Raw genomic sequence first — 17,502 nt, forward strand, 5'->3', positions numbered from 1 at the left:
ATTCCATGGTGTGGACAAGCAAGCTCAAGATATATAGATATGTTCCATTGCAACTAATGTAATAGGATTACACCTAGGTTGCCCCCTTATGATCTTTATATTGGCTTATGAAGTTTATTTTTAGATTTTGGCCATGCTATGTCACGTTTACATATTTTTGTCATATATTAGTATGTGATACTATGCATGACAGTTTATATATATATACATATAGGATGCCATGATGTAATACCCGGCTAGAGTCCGGCGTCGGAATTCCTGTCTTTCGGTGGAATCTGAGATGTCGAAGGTCTCCAGACGGGTAGGAGTTATTTGTTGTGTGTGTTACTAAGTGTTTTAATGTGTTATAATGTGTTTGACGGATACTTGCTTTGATTTGAAGAGAAAAGTCTATGGAGACTTTTGCCAAGTTCGGCCGCCGAAGGTAAGTGCGGCCGCCGAAAGTGCCCATGTTCGGCTTCCGAAGGTGAGGTTCGGCCCCCGAATGTTGCATGGTTTTGCATGCGATTCGGCAGCCGAAGCTGAGTTGCTCAGACAGCTGTTGTGCCATCCTTAGTCAGCATTTTGGACAGGTGTTAGCTCCAAAGTGTTGCCAAAAGGTTGGTCACGTCTCCCATGACTTATCTGCACCTCTTTACCAGCTCATGCAACGTTTTGGTGTGTGTCTAAGGCTTTGAAGGTTGTGAAGTGAAAAAGCTTAGGTTTGAGTGTTTATGCGTTTGAAGAGAAGTTGATCCATTTTCTTTGTTCAGACCGTTCATCTTCTTGTTTACAAGAGGTAAGTGACGATCATGAACTTGTTTTCATGGTTTACAGAAGTTTTCTAAAGGTTTGGTTAGAGATGCATGCTTAGGTTCAAAAGGATATTTTTGGTGATTTATGCTTGTAAGCATGCTGGTGTGTTATGTTTGATTTGTTGTTGGGGTGTTTAGGTAGTTTTGGACCCCTATGTTCATATACTTGAGTATATGTGTGTTGAGGAGTTGAAGTATGCATGTTTGGAGAGGGTGAAGGGAAGGAGGAGTTTGTTTGCCATCGGGGCTGAGTTCTGGATGAACTCAGGTTCGGCAGCCGAAGGTGCATTCGGCCGCCGAACCTCTTGCATGGTGGCTTTGGCTGTCACAGCTTGCCCCCGAGAGTTGTGATGTTCGGCTCTGTTTGGGGGATTCGGCCGCCGCCGAAGGTTAGAGACTTTCGTCTCTGGAGTGCCTTGTGGCCTCCGAAACTTGCCCCCGAAAGGGTTCGGCCGCCGAACATAGAGATTCGGCCGCCGAAGGTGCTTGAGTTTCGTCTCTGGAGAGGACTTTCGGCCGCCGAACCTGCCGCCGAAAGTGTTCTGTCCAGCTTTCCTTTGCTTGCTTTGCATGGCTATTAGAGGGAGTTTTAGGGGATTCTTGGGGAGTTTAAATAGAGTTAGTCATAAGCTAGTTTGGTCCCTCATGTACGTCTATCTGTATAGGTACAGACCAGAGGAACCAGAGAGAGCAGCAGTGAGTTCTGCTCCAGAGCTTGCAGAGTCAGTCCAGTTAGCCAGAGGTGAGTGGAACTAAACTTAATGCTTTTAAATTGACCAATGACATGTTTTAGCATATCTCATGCATCATGATTCTGCAATAGGTTGATTGCATTAGTATCCACGAATATGTTGCATTGCATTGATATTTGTTGATGTGAGTAAATGCTGAATGATCCAATAGTCACAGACAGGAAGTCCAGGAGCCTTTGACTACGCCCTGGCAAGTATAGAGAAGTCCAGGAGCCTTTGACTACGCCCTGGCAGGTATATAGTGAAGTCCAGGAGCCTTTGACTACGCCCTGGCAATGGTAAGTATAATGGTGTTATATACACATATACATATATGACAGGAAGTCCAGGAGCCTTTGACTATGCCCTGGCACAGAGTTACTGGGACTATGTGGTGACAGGTTTACTCTTGATGTGAAATGTTTATGTTATGACGCATTCCATGAGATCATAGTTTACTGAATTGTTTTAATGTTCTACTCACTGGGCTATAGAGCTCATCCCACTCCCCAGTTTTGCAGGTTCAGTGTACAGGGTAGAAAGGATATCAACAGAATGCCAAAAGAGTAAAGAGGAAAGAAAAGTGTAATAATGTAGCGTGGACATGTACTATGAACGAGCTGTACTAGTTGTGTTTTCAAGTATAGATGTGCTTGACTTAGTAGTTTGTGTTGTAAATCTATTGTGTTGGACATGATCTGTTTATGTATATGTTTTAAAACCAGGCTTACCAAGTATGAATGAACCCATCTAGAGCAAGCTCTAGTCAGGGGTACAGAGTACAGAGTACAAAGTACAGAGTACAGAGATAGTGCATGCACAGGGTAAGCCTTGGTTCAGAAAAGAGTTTTTATTTTCACAGAAAATGTATGATCATGTATGAGATTTACAGGTACACAGAGAGTATAGCAGGCTTGCTACGGGTCTGGCGGCCTTAAGCCAACCTGAATCCTAGCGCCGGTGACGGTCCATTTTGGGGTCGTTACAGATTGGTATCAGAGCCCTAGGTTCACATGATCGGACCTATAGAGATAGTGTCGGGCTCATAGAGGGTAGAAGTGGTCAAGCACAATAGGAAATCATGTCCACTAGGATAGGGTGTTGAGTCCTATCTGTTTCATACCATGAGTTATGCATGTGCCTTATTGATATGTGATGTTTATGTGCTAAGTGCTATCTTATATGTTGTGTTTCCAGAGTAAAGATGCGAGAAACTCGTCGATCAGCGCGATTGACTGGAGTCCCACCAGAGAGTGAGAGACCAACTGCTCGTCCTCCTGCATTGCCAAGGGCAAGGTCTCAGAGATCTAGCAGGGAAGGTACGTCAATAGACCCTAGAAGGTCTGTGGACGAGAGCAGAAGAGGTACAGCGAGAGGAGGAAGATCAGAGGAAGCTATGGAGATTGATCAGTCTAGGGATGACAGCAGGGGTATAGGCAGATTTGAGGAAGGTATGGGAGAGTCGCAAGGAGGCGCTCAGACTTCAGGTTTTGGCTACCCAGAGTATCCGATGGGAGGTATGTCGGAGTACTCTAGTTTTGTCCCATATCCTCCTTACATGCCATATATGCCGTATCCTCCTTATTACCCACCATATCCTATGTATCCATCTTCCCCTACCCATCCAAGTGCAGCACACTCAGAACCAAATGAACCAGTACCACCACCAGAACCAGTAGCCCCTGTTGTTGACAGACATCAACCTAGCTCATCTGGAGGTAAAGTACAAATGACGGAGTACTTGAAATTGGATGCTCCTAAATACAACACGGGAGATGATCCATTTGAATACCTCAGGTCAGTTAGGATGATCACTAGCGAATTGGGAGCTGATGATAGTCGGGCCATTGAAATGGCAGGGTTCACATTGAAATGCAAGAAGGCCAGAGAATGGTTCAAGAATTATGTGGAACCCAGGATGAACAATATGTCTTGGGGAGAGTTTGCCAATGAATTTGCAGGGTGGGCTTTTCCTGATAGCTCCAGGGAGATGAAAGTCATAGAGTTCGAACAGTTGCGACAGACAGATGAGATGAGTGTTGATGAATTCACAGATAAGTTCCTGGATTTGCTTCAGTATGTGGGTCAAGCCTATGATACTGATCAGAAGAAGGCAAGGAGATATACTATGAGATTACATCCCAGGTATTCTTCCTTGATTCTTCCTGCAGAAAAGGAGAGTTTTCATACGATCATAGATGCAGCCAGGAAAATGGAAGCTAGTGCCAATAGTCAGAAACAGTCAAAGGCACAGGCTTCGGGTTCTAAGGCCCCCGGTTCAGCAGCCGCAGGCAGTAAGAGATGGGATAGAGCAAAAGGAACAAAGAGTAAGTTCTGGAGTAAAGTGAAGTCAGGTCTGGGAATAGGTAGTGGCTCAAGCTCTGGCACAGCTCCAGTCTGCAGAAGATGCGGAAAACCACATGGCGGAGTTTGTCGGTTGGGATCTACAGCTTGTTTTAAATGTGGACAGGAAGGGCATATTGCTCGGGATTGTCCTCAGGTGACTTTTGCACCATCCCAGCAGATGAGTTCAGGCAGTGTGGTACAGCCAGTTGTACGGCCAGTAGCTCCAGTCATGCCTCAGAGTAGTGGCAGAGGTAGAGGGAGAGGGGCAGCCTCTACTTCAGCAGCAGGTTCCCGAGGTGGAAATCCGGTAGCCCCAGCACGGATTTTCACTGTGACACAGGAGGAAGCTAACATGTCGAACACAGTGGTGTCAGGTAATCTCATCATTGGGTGTTCAGATGTGTATGCTTTGATGGACCCCGGTGCTTCTCATTCCTTTGTTGCTTCGAGAGCCATAGTGTAACGACCCCAAAATGGACCGTCACCGGCGCTAGGATTCAGGTCGGCTTAAGGCCGCCAGAACCCGTAGCAAGCCTGCTATACTCTCTGTGTACCTGTAAACCTCATACATGATCATACATTTGCTATGAAAATAAAACTCTTTTCTGAACCAAGGCTTAACCTGTGCATGCACTAGCTCTGTACTCTGTACTCATGTACTCTGTACTCTGTATCCCTGCCTAGAGCTTGCTCTAGATGGGTTAATGGGTTAACTCATACCTGTTAAGCCTGGTTTTCACATACAGGAAAACATATATACATATACAGATCATGTACAAAACATACATCACTAGGTTAAGCAACAACTATTACATCTCTTTAATATTACATGTCCACTCTAAGCTATTACAGATCTCTTTACTTTTCCTGTACTCTGCTGGACTGTCCCTGTACACTGTACACTGAACCTGCAAAACTGGGGTTAAGGGAGTGGGATGAGCTCTATAGCCCAGTGAGTAGAACAGTAAAACATCGCAGTAAAATATGATCTCATGGAATGCACCATATCACAGACAAGCCACATCAAGAGTAAACCTGTCACCACATAGTCCCAGTAACTCTGTGCCAGGGCATAGAATCGAGCACCTGGTCTTCCTGTCATATATGTATATGTGTATATAACACCTCTGTACTTACCATTGCCAGGGCGTAGTCAAAGGCTCCTGGACTTTGCTATACCTGCCAGGGCGTAGTCAAAGGCTCCTGGACTTCGCTATACCTGCCAGGGCGTAGTCAAAGGCTCCTGGACTTCCTGTCTGAGACTATTGGATCATTCAGCATTCACTCACATCACCAAATAACGATGCAATGCAACATATTCGTGAATACTAATGCAATCAACCTATGGCATAAACATGATGCATGAGATATGCTAAAAGCAGTTTGTGGTTCAATTAAAAGTCATAGGTTTAGTTCCACTCACCTCTGGCTATCTGGACTGACTGACTCTGCAGGCTCTGAACCTCTGGAGCAGTACTCACTGCTGCTCTCTCTGGTTCCTCTGGTCTGTACCTATACAGATGGACTCAAATGAGGGACTAAACAAACGTAGAAATAACTCTCTTAAACTTCCCCAAGAATCCCCTTAAACTCACTCAACTAGCCATGCAAAGCATGCAAAAGAAAGCTGGACAGGACACTTTCGGCGGCAGGTTCGGCGGCCGAAAGTCCTCTCCAGAGACGAAACTCAAGCACCTTCGGCGGCACCTTCGGCGGCCGAATTCCCCAAACAGAGCCGAACATGCAAAACTCGCGGGGGCAAGCTGTGGCAGCCTAAGCCACCATGCAAGAGGTTCGGCGACCGAATGAACCTTCGGCTGCCGAACCTGAGTTCATCCAGAACTCAGCTTCAACGGCAAACCATCTTCTCCTTCCCTTCAACCACTCAAACCATATATACTCCAACTCCTCAACACACATATACTCACGTATATGATCACAGGGGTCCAAAACTATCTAATAACCCCAAACAACAAAGCAAACATAACACAGAAACATGTATACAGGCATAACTCATCAAAACCACTACTTCTCACTTAAACATGCATCTCTCTCCCTTTACTTCCATAAAACCGTCAGAAAACACATAAACAGGTTCAAGAGCATTCCTTACCTCCTATAACAAGAAGCTGAACACGCTGAACTAAGGAAAACGGACCAACACTCCTCAAACTCTCAAACTCGCACAAACGGAGATCTTTGCTTCAAAACATTCAAACCCTTGTGAACTAGCAAGACACTCTGCATGAGCTGCTCTAACTCAGCAAATAAACCAGGGGAGACGTGGCCAAGCTTCTGGCAACAAGTTGGACATAACACCTGTCCAAAATGCTGACTAAGGGATCCAAAACTGCTGGCTAAGCAACTCAGCTTCGGCTGCCGAATCGCATGCAAAACCATGCAACATTCGGGGGCCGAACCTGAATGCGGAAGCCAAATATTAGGCACTTTCGGCGGCCGAACTTATCTTCGGCGGCCGAACTTGGCTCCTCTGCCTTGGTTCATTTCAACTCAAGACTGGGTTCCATATACCTGTAAACACAAGAAACGCATATCTCCTACCCTCTAGAGGATTCCGACATCCCGGAGTCCACCGGACGACAAGAATTCCGGTGCCGGACTCTAGCCGGGTATTACATTCTCCCCCCCTTAAGAACATTCATCCTCGAAGGTTCCTAAAAGACATAATTAACACATGAAACGGAGAAAACTAACCTTAAAACAAATATGGATACTGCTGGAGCATAGACTCCCGCGTCTCCCAGGTGCACTCTTTGAGATTATGGTGGTTCCATAGAACTTTCACCATCGGAATCTCCTTGTTCCTTAGCTGTCTGATCTGCGTGTCCAGAATCCGCACTGGCTGCTCTATATAGGTGAGATCCGTATGAATCTCCACCTCAGGCTCATTCAGACCCTGATTCGGATCTGACACAAACTGTCGTAGCATAGAAACATGAAACACCGGGTGAATCCTCTCCATAGAAGCAGGTAAATCCAGCTTATACGACACATTTCCGATCCTCTGCAACACCTCAAAGGGTCCAATGTACCGTGGAGCCAATTTACCTTTCTTTCCAAAACGAACCACTCCTTTCATTGGAGACACTTTCAGCAATACCCAATTACCCTCTTGAAACTCTAACTGCTTTCTGCGAACATCTGCATAACTTTTCTGTCTACTCTGAGCTGTTCTAATTCTCTCTCTGATCATGGGCACCATTCTACTGGTAATGTCTACTAACTCTGGCCCTGCAAGAGCCTTCTCTCCTACCTCTTCCCAGCAAACAGGGGATCTACACTTCCTCCCATACAAAGCTTCATAAGGAGCCATCCCGATGCTCGCATGATGGCTGTTATTGTAGGCAAACTCCACCAAAGGTAGATGCTGCCTCCAAGAACCGCCAAAGTCTAACACACATAGTCGAAGCATATCCTCTATGGTCTGGATGGTCCTTTCTGACTGTCCATCAGTCTGTGGGTGGAAAGCAGTACTAAAATCCAATCTCGTGCCTATCGCACTTTGCAGACTCCGCCAAAAGCGGGAGGTAAACTGAGGTCCTCTGTCTGACACTATAGACACGGGAACTCCATGTAATCTCACTATCTCATCCAGATAGACCTGTGCCAACTTATCCACAGAATAGTTACTCCGTACTGGAAGAAAATGAGCAGATTTCGTGAGTCTGTCCACTAAAATATGATCTCATGGAATGCACCATATCACAGACAAGCCACATCAAGAGTAAACCTGTCACCACATAGTCCCAGTAACTCTGTGCCAGGGCGTAGAATCGAGCACCTGGTCTTCCTGTCATATATGTATATGTGTATATAACACCTCTGTACTTACCATTGCCAGGGCGTAGTCAAAGGCTCCTGGACTTTGCTATACCTGCCAGGGCGTAGTCAAAGGCTCCTGGACTTCGCTATACCTGCCAGGGCGTAGTCAAAGGCTCCTGGACTTCCTGTTTGATACTATTGGATCATTCAGCATTCACTCACATCACCAAATAACGATGCAATGCAACATATTCGTGAATACTAATGCAATCAACCTATGGCATAAACATGATGCATGAGATATGCTAAAAGCAGTTTGTGGTTCAATTAAAAGTCATAGGTTTAGTTCCACTCACCTCTGGCTATCTGGACTGACTGACTCTGCAGGCTCTGAACCTCTGGAGCAGTACTCACTGCTGCTCTCTCTGGTTCCTCTGGTCTGTACCTATACAGATGGACTCAAATGAGGGACCAAACAAACGTAGAAATAACTCTCTTAAACTTCCCCAAGAATCCCCTTAAACTCACTCAACTAGCCATGCAAAGCATGCAAAAGAAAGCTGGACAGGACACTTTCGGCGGCAGGTTCGGCGGCCGAAAGTCCTCTCCAGAGACGAAACTCAAGCACCTTTGGCGGCAGAATTCCCCAAACAGAGCCGAACATGCAAAACTCGCGGGGGCAAGCTGTGGCAGCCTAAGCCACCATGCAAGAGGTTCGGCGGCCGAATGAACCTTCGGCTGCCGAACCTGAGTTCATCCAGAACTCAGCTTCAACGGCAAACCATCTTCTCCTTCCCTTCAACCACTCAAACCATATATACTCCAACTCCTCAACACACATATACTCACGTATATGATCACAGGGGTCCAAAACTATCTAATAACCCCAAACAACAAAGCAAACATAACACAGAAACATGTATACAGGCATAACTCATCAAAACCACTACTTCTCACTTAAACATGCATCTCTCTCCCTTTACTTCCATAAAACCGTCAGAAAACACATAAACAGGTTCAAGAGCATTCCTTACCTCCTGTAACAAGAAGCTGAACACGCTGAACTAAGGAAAACGGACCAACACTCCTCAAACTCTCAAACTCGCACAAACGGAGCTCTTTGCTTCAAAACATTCAAACCCTTGTGAACTAGCAAGACACTCTGCATGAGCTGCTCTAACTCAGCAAATAAACCAGGGGAGACGTGGCCAAGCTTCTGGCAACAAGTTGGACATAACACCTGTCCAAAATGCTGACTAAGGGATCCAAAACTGCTGGCTAAGCAACTCAGCTTCGGCTGCCGAATCGCATGCAAAACCATGCAACATTCGGGGGCCGAACCTGAATGCGGAAGCCAAATATTAGGCACTTTCGGCGGCCGAACTTATCTTCGGCGGCCGAACTTGGCTCCTCTGCCTTGGTTCATTTCAACTCAAGACTGGGTTCCATATACCTGTAAACACAAGAAACGCATATCTCCTACCCTCTAGAGGATTCCGACATCCCGGAGTCCACCGGACGACAAGAATTCCGGTGCCGGACTCTAGCCGGGTATTACACATAGAGCGTTTGGGGTTGATCAGTTCTGAGTTAGCATATCCTCTCTGGGTCAGTGGACCTAAATGTGACCCATCAGTGGCAGTGTCAGTCTGTCGTTTCAGTCCAGTGTTTATAGAGGGTAGATACCTTCCAGCTGACCTTGTGGTTCTAGATTTGACGGATTTTGATGTCATTCTAGGGATGGATTGGTTATCTACATATAGTGCTACGTTGGACTATAGAGAGAAGCTAGTGAGTCTCAGAGACCAGGATGGGTCAGAGTGTGTCTTCAGAGGAGACAGGAGAGGTACACCCAGAGGGATAATTTCAGCCCTTCAGGCTCGTCGTTTGCTTAGGAGGGTGTGTCAGGGGTTTCTAGCTCATGTGAGAGAGCTAGACAGTCAGGTTAGGGAACCAGCCGCAGTACCAGTAGTCCGCGAGTTTCATGATGTTTTCCCAGACGAACTTCCAGGACTACCACCTGGTAGGGAGATAGAGTTTGAAATAGAATTGCTACCTGATACCAGACCTATCTCTATTCCTCCCTACAGGATGGCGCCAGCAGAGTTAAAAGAGTTAAAAGAGCAGTTACAGGACTTGGTAGATAAGGGTTTCATCCGCCCTAGTACCTCACCTTGGGGTGCTCCAGTGCTTTTTGTCAGAAAGAAGGATGGATCCCTCAGACTTTGTATTGACTACAGACAGTTGAACAAGGTCACTACCAAGAATAGGTATCCTTTACCTAGGATTGATGATCTATTTGATCAGTTAGCTGGAGCAGGTTGTTTTTCGAAAATAGATCTGAGATCTCAGAGAGGCAGATGTGCCTAAGACAGCTTTCAGAACTAGATATGGGCATTATGAGTTCTTAGTGATGCCGTTCGGGTTGACTAACGCCCCTGCCGCATTTATGGATCTCATGAACAGAGTTTTCAGTGACTTTCTGGATCACTTTGACATTGTTTTCATCGATGATATTTTAGTGTATTCCAGAGATACAGAGGAGCATGCCCAGCATCTGCGGATAGTTCTGCAAACACTGAGAGAGCATGGTTTGTATGCCAAGTTCTCGAAGTGTGAGTTTTGGTTGAGGAGCATTTCCTTCTTGGGACATGTGGTCTCAGCAGAGGGTATTGAGGTAGATCCCAAGAAGATAGAGGCTGTAGCTAACTGGCCCAGACCCACTACAGTGACTGAGATTAAAAGCTTTTTAGGACTGGCAGGTTACTACAGGAGGTTCGTTCAGGACTTCTCAAAGATAGCGGCTCCTATGACCAAACTGACTCAGAAAAATCAGAAGTTTGTCTGGTCAGACCAGTGTGAAGCGAGCTTTGAAGAGCTCAAGAGGAGATTGACCACAGCACCAGTGTTAGCTCTGCCTGTGAGTCATGAGGATTTCACAGTGTTCTGTGATGCATCTCGAGTGGGGTTGGGTTGTGTTTTGATGCAGAGTGATAGGGTGATAGCTTATGCTTCTAGACAGTTGAAGAAGCACGAGTTGAATTACCCCACCCATGACCTAGAGATGGCAGCAGTTATCTTTGCACTTAAGATGTGGCGGCATTACCTCTACGGGGTTAAATGCGAGATCTTCACTGATCACAAGAGTTTACAGTACATCTTGAGTCAGAGAGAGCTGAATTTGAGGCAGAGAAGATGGGTCGAATTGCTTAGTGATTATGATTGTAAGATCCAGTATCATCCGGGTAAGGCGAATGTTGTGGCAGACGCCCTAAGCCGGAAATCACTAGGCAGTTTATCCCATATAGCAGCAGAGCGGAGACCTGTAGTGATGGAGCTTTACAAGCTCTTAGAAGAGGGATTACAGCTCGAGTTGTCTGGTACAGGTGCGTTGATAGCACAGATGAGAGTGACACCTGTGTTTCTGGAGCAGATAGTTCAGAGACAGCACGAGGACCCTGAGTTAATGAAAATTGCCAGGACGGTTCAGTCAGGCAACAGTGCAGAGTTCAGATTTGATAGCAAAGGGATCCTTCGTTATGGGAGTCGACTTTGTGTACCAGATCGTGGCAGTGTGAAGGAAGACATTATGAGGGAAGCTCATAATGCGAGGTATAGTGTTCACCCAGGAGCCACCAAGATGTACCAGGATCTGAAAAAGGTCTATTGGTGGCCAGCCATGAAGAAAGAAGTGGCGCAGTTTGTGACAGCCTGTGAGGTTTGCCAAAGGGTGAAACTAGAGCATCAGAAACCAGCCGGAATGCTTAACCCATTGCCGATTCTAGAGTGGAAATGGGAAAACATAGCCATGGATTTTGTAGTGGGTTTACCAGCAGCGTCCAACAGGATAGACTCGATATGGGTGATTGTGGACAGACTCACAAAATCTGCTCATTTTCTTCCAGTTCGGAGTACCTATTCTGTGGATAAGTTGGCACAGGTCTATCTAGATGAGATAGTTAGATTACATGGTGTTCCAGTATCGATAGTCTCAGATAGAGGACCTCAGTTTACCTCTAGATTTTGGCGAAGTCTGCAGAGTGCGATGGGCACGAGATTAGAGTTTAGCACTGCTTTCCACCCACAGACAGATGGACAGTCAGAAAGGACCATCCAAACCATAGAGGATATGCTTCGACTGTGTGTGTTAGACTTTGGCGGTTCTTGGAGGCAGCATCTACCTTTGGTGGAGTTTGCCTACAATAACAGCCATCATGCTAGCATAGGGATGGCTCCTTATGAAGCTTTGTATGGGAGGAAGTGCAGATCCCCTGTTTGCTGGGAAGAGATAGGAGAGAAGGCTCTTGCAGGGCCAGAGTTAGTAGAGATTACTAGTCGAGTGGTGCCCTTGATCAGAGATAGAATCAGGATAGCTCAGAGTAGACAGAAAAGTTATGCAGACGTTCGCAGGAAGCAGTTAGAGTTCTAGGAAGGGAGTATGGTATTGCTGAAAGTGTCTCCGATGAAGGGAGTGGTTCGTTTTGGGAAGAAGGGTAAATTAGCTCCACAGTACATTGGACCCTTTGAGATTGTGCAGCGGATCGGAAATGTATCATATAAGTTGGATTTACCTACTTCTATGGCACGAATTCACCCGGTATTTCATGTTTCTATGCTACGGCAGTTTGTGTCAGATCCGAATCAGGTTCTGAGTGAGCCTGAGGTGGAGATTCAGACAGATCTCACCTATATAGAGCAGCCAGTGCGGATTGTGGACACACAGATCAGACAGCTAAGGAACAAGGAAATTCCAATGGTGAAAGTCCTGTGGAACCACCATAATTTAGAAGAATGTACTTGGGAGACGCGGGAGTCGATGCTTCAGCAGTATCCATATTTGTTTTAAGGTTAGTTTCCTCCTTTTTATGTGTTTGTTTGTTTGTTTTGGAACATTCGAGGACGAAAGTTCTAAAGGGGGGGAGAATGTAATACCCGGCTAGAGTCCGGCGTCGGAATTCCTGTCTTTCGGTGGAATCTGAGATGTTGAAGGTCTCCAGACGGGTAGGAGTTATTTGTTGTGTGTGTTACTAAGTGTTTTAATGTGTTATAATGTGTTTGACGGATACTTGCTTTGATTTGAAGAGAAAAGTCTATGGAGACTTTTGCCAAGTTCGGCCGCCGAAGGTAAGTGCGGCCGCCGAAAGTGCCCATGTTCGGCTTTCGAAGGTGAGGTTCGGCCCCCGAATGTTGCATGGTTTTGCATGCGATTCGGCAGCCGAAGCTGAGTTGCTCAGACAGCTGTTGTGCCATCCTTAGTCAGCATTTTGGACAGGTGTTAGCTCCAAAGTGTTGCCAGAAGGTTGGTCACGTCTCCCATGACTTATCTGCACCTCTTTACCAGCTCATGCAACGTTTTGGTGTGTGTCTAAGGCTTTGAAGGTTGTGAAGTGAAAAAGCTTAGGTTTGAGTGTTTATGCGTTTGAAGAGAAGTTGATCCATTTTCTTTGTTCAGACCGTTCATCTTCTTGTTTACAAGAGGTAAGTGACGATCATGAACTTGTTTTCATGGTTTACAGAAGTTTTCTAAAGGTTTGGTTAGAGATGCATGCTTAGGTTCAAAAGGATATTTTTGGTGATTTATGCTTGTAAGCATGCTGGTGTGTTATGTTTGATTTGTTGTTGGGGTGTTTAGGTAGTTTTGGACCCCTATGTTCATATACTTGAGTATATGTGTGTTGAGGAGTTGAAGTATGCATGTTTGGAGAGGGTGAAGGGAAGGAGGAGTTTGTTTGCCATCGGGGCTGAGTTCTGGATGAACTCAGGTTCGGCAGCCGAAGGTGCATTCGGCCGCCGAACCTCTTGCATGGTGGCTTTGGCTGCCACAGCTTGCCCCCGAGAGTTGTGATGTTCGGCTCTGTTTGGGGGATTCGGCCGCCGAAGGTGCCACCGAAGGTTAGAGACTTTCGTCTCTGGAGTGCCTTGTGGCCTCCGAAACTTGCCCCCGAAAGGGTTCGGCCGCCGAACATAGAGATTCGGCCGCCGAAGGTGCTTGAGTTTCGTCTCTGGAGAGGACTTTCGGCCGCCGAACCTGCCGCCGAAAGTGTTCTGTCCAGCTTTCCTTTGCTTGCTTTGCATGGCTATTAGAGGGAGTTTTAGGGGATTCTTGGGGAGTTTAAATAGAGTTAGTCATAAGCTAGTTTGGTCCCTCATGTACGTCTATCTGTATAGGTACAAACCAGAGGAACCAGAGAGAGCAGCAGTGAGTTCTGCTCCTGAGCCTGCAGAGTCAGTCCAGTTAGCCAGAGGTGAGTGGAACTAAACTTAATGCTTTTAAATTGACCAATGACATGTTTTAGCATATCTCATGCATCATGATTCTGCAATAGGTTGATTGCATTAGTATCCACGAATATGTTGCATTGCATTGATATTTGTTGATGTGAGTAAATGCTGAATGATCCAATAGTCACAGACAGGAAGTCCAGGAGCCTTTGACTACGCCCTGGCAAGTATAGAGAAGTCCAGGAGCCTTTGACTACGCCCTGGCAGGTATATAGTGAAGTCTAGGAGCCTTTGACTACGCCCTGGCAATGGTAAGTATAATGGTGTTATATACACATATACATATATGACAGGAAGTCCAGGAGCCTTTGACTACGCCCTGGCACAGAGTTACTGGGACTATGTGGTGACAGGTTTACTCTTGATGTGAAATGTTTGTGTTATGACGCATTCTATGAGATCATAGTTTACTGAATTGTTTTACTGTTCTACTCACTGGGCTATAGAGCTCATCCCACTCCCTTAACCCCAGTTTTGCAGGTTCAGTGTACAGGGTAGAAAGGATATCAACAGAATGCCAAAAGAGTAAAGAGGAAAGAAAAGTGTAATAATGTAGCGTGGACATGTACTATGAACGAGCTGTACTAGTTGTGTTTTCAAGTATAGATGTGCTTGACTTAGTAGTTTGTGTTGTAAATCTATTGTGTTGGACATGATCTGTTTATGTATATGTTTTAAAACCAGGCTTACCAAGTATGAATGAACCCATCTAGAGCAAGCTCTAGTCAGGGGTACAGAGTACAGAGTACAAAGTACAGAGTACAGAGATAGTGCATGCACAGGGTAAGCCTTGGTTCAGAAAAGGGTTTTTATTTTCACAGAAAATGTACGATCATGTATGAGATTTACAGGTACATAGAGAGTATAGCAGGCTTGCTACGGGTTCTGGCGGCCTTAAGCCGACCTGAATCCTAGCGCCGGTGACGGTCCATTTTGGGGTCGTTACACATGATATATAAATGCAAGACAACATAACTAAAATTTGAAAGTTCAACCCTTACTATATAAATTTTAATTTTTAATGCCACTAATGTATTAAATGCCTATCAAGACTAAGATCACCAAAATGCAGGTTTTGCCAAAGCAAGGTGCTTAGGTTATCTTAGTAAGGTAGGATATGTAATAGTTACTCATTTATTTAATTTGGTTGGACTTAGTTAGGCTATCAAAATAGTTTTGGGCCTAAGGCATTAGATGGGGTAAAACATGCTTTTGACATATGATGTCAACGCCTCATAATCTAAGAGTTACATTAGATGTAATTGTAAGGAGTTACCTACCTAAATAACTTAATTCTAAGTGTCATGCCCAAGCTGACTTGGAATTAGGTGAAATATAGATCTTAGTCCACTAAAATATTATTATTGTAATAATTCAAATTTATTGAGGGTTATATTTTAGTGAGAGATTATTGTCACCTTAATATTAATTTATTTGCTAAATTATTTATATTTGCATATTTTGTAGATCATTATGACAGCTAATAACAATTTCACTTTATCACTGCAATCCATCTTTGAGAAGGATAAACTGAAAGAAAATGGGACCAATTTTGTTAACTGGTTTAGAAACTTGAGAATTGTTCTCAAGCAAGAGAAAAAGTCCTATGTGCTTGATGAAGCTGTCCCTGAACCACCTCCTATTGATGCTACTAATGCTGTTAAGAACCAGCATAAGAAGCATGTGGATGTTTCCAATGACATTGGATGTCTTATGTTGGCAACTATGTGCCCAAAACTTCATAAGGATCTGGAGCACCTTGAGGCTTATGAGGTGAGTGTCCATCTCAAACAGGCTTCCCAAAGCAAGCTAGGCAGGATAGGTATGAAACCACCATTGCATTACATGATTGCAAAATAGATGAAAGTGAATCAGTTAGTGCTCATGTTTTGAAGATGAAAGGCTATATTGATCACCTTGCTAGGCTTGGCTATCCTCTAAGTTTAGAACTCTCCACGGATTTGATCCTACATTCTTTACCTGACAGTTTTTCTCAGTTTTTCATAAACTATAATATGAACAACATGGAAAAATCCATTCCTGAGCTGCATGGGATGCTAAAGACTATTGAGGTGAATGTCAAGAAAAAGCCTACACAAACTTTGAATGTCAATAAGGGTAAGCCCATGAAAAATAAATGGAAGCCCAAGTCTAAAGGTGGTAATGGGTCTAAGGAACGAGGCAAGCCTAAACAGCAAGCCAAGGTAAAAGCTCCTAAGGAAATAGTTACTAAGGAAGTAGTCTGCTTCCATTGCAAGGAACTAGGGCATTGGAAGAGAAATTGCAAGCTCTATTTGGATGAGTGCAAGAAGAAGAAGGGTAGTGAGACTATGAATTCAGGTGTTTAAATTATAGATATTAATTTATCTATTTCTACTTCATGTGTATTAGATACTGGATGTGATTCTCACATTTGTACTAATGTGCAGGGTCTCAAAAGGAGTAGAAAGCAGAAAAGGGGCGATATGGACCTATGTGTAGGCAATGGAGCAAGAGTTGCTACTTTAACTGTAGGGACTTATGAACTTTTTTTGCCCAATGGGCTTTTGTTAATTTTGAACAATTGCTTTTATGTTCCTACTTTGAGTAGGAACATTATTTCAATTTCTGTTTTGGATGATAAAGGTTTTCATTTCTTATTAAGAATAAGAAATGCTCCATTTATAATGAAGATGATTTGTTTTATTGTATTGCAAATTTATATGATGGCCTTTATGTCCTTAATCTAGATGATTCTAGAGACAATAATATCTATAACATAACTTCTAAGAAAACTAAGCCAAATGAGTTAAACCCAACATATTTATGGCATTGTCTTCTTAGCCATATAAATGAGAACCGCATATCTAAGCTCCATAAGGATGGTTTATTATATTCATTTTATTTTCAATCATTTGAAAATTGTGAATCTTGTTGCTTGGTAAGATGACAAAAGACCCTTTTACTGGACAAATTCAAAGGGCTTCAAACTTATTGGGCTTAGTACATACACATATATGTGGCCCACTAAGCATTAGTGCCAGGGGAGGTTATCAGTACTTTATTACATTCACTGATGATTTCAGTAGGTATGGTTATGTCTACCTAACAAAAAATAAATATGAATCTTTTGAAATGTTTAGAACTTTTCAAAATGAAGATCAAAATAAACTTAGTAAAACTATTAAAATGCTTCGATCTGATCGAAGTGATGAATATTTGAGCCAAGAGTTTGATGAACATCTTAGAAATTGTGGGATTGTTTCACAATTAACTCCTTCAAGAACTCCACAATGGGATGGTGTTTCTGAAAGGAGAAATCAAACTTTATTAGATATGGTTCGATCTATGATGAGTCAAACAAATCTCCCTTTACTGTCCTTGGAGACAGTTGCATTCATTTTAAACCGAGTACCATTGAAAGCGGTTGAAAAGACACCATATGAGTTATGGACTACCAAAATACCTAATTTGTCTTTTCTTAAGATTTGGTGTTGTGAGACTTATGTGAAATGCTCAATTTCAGATAAGCTAGCTCCAAAATCTATCAAGTGCAATTTTGTGGGGTATCCCAAGGAAACCAAAGG

The sequence above is a fragment of the Manihot esculenta genome, chromosome 16 (assembly GCF_001659605.2).
Source record: "Manihot esculenta cultivar AM560-2 chromosome 16, M.esculenta_v8, whole genome shotgun sequence".
Taxonomy (NCBI): Eukaryota; Viridiplantae; Streptophyta; class Magnoliopsida; order Malpighiales; family Euphorbiaceae; genus Manihot; species Manihot esculenta.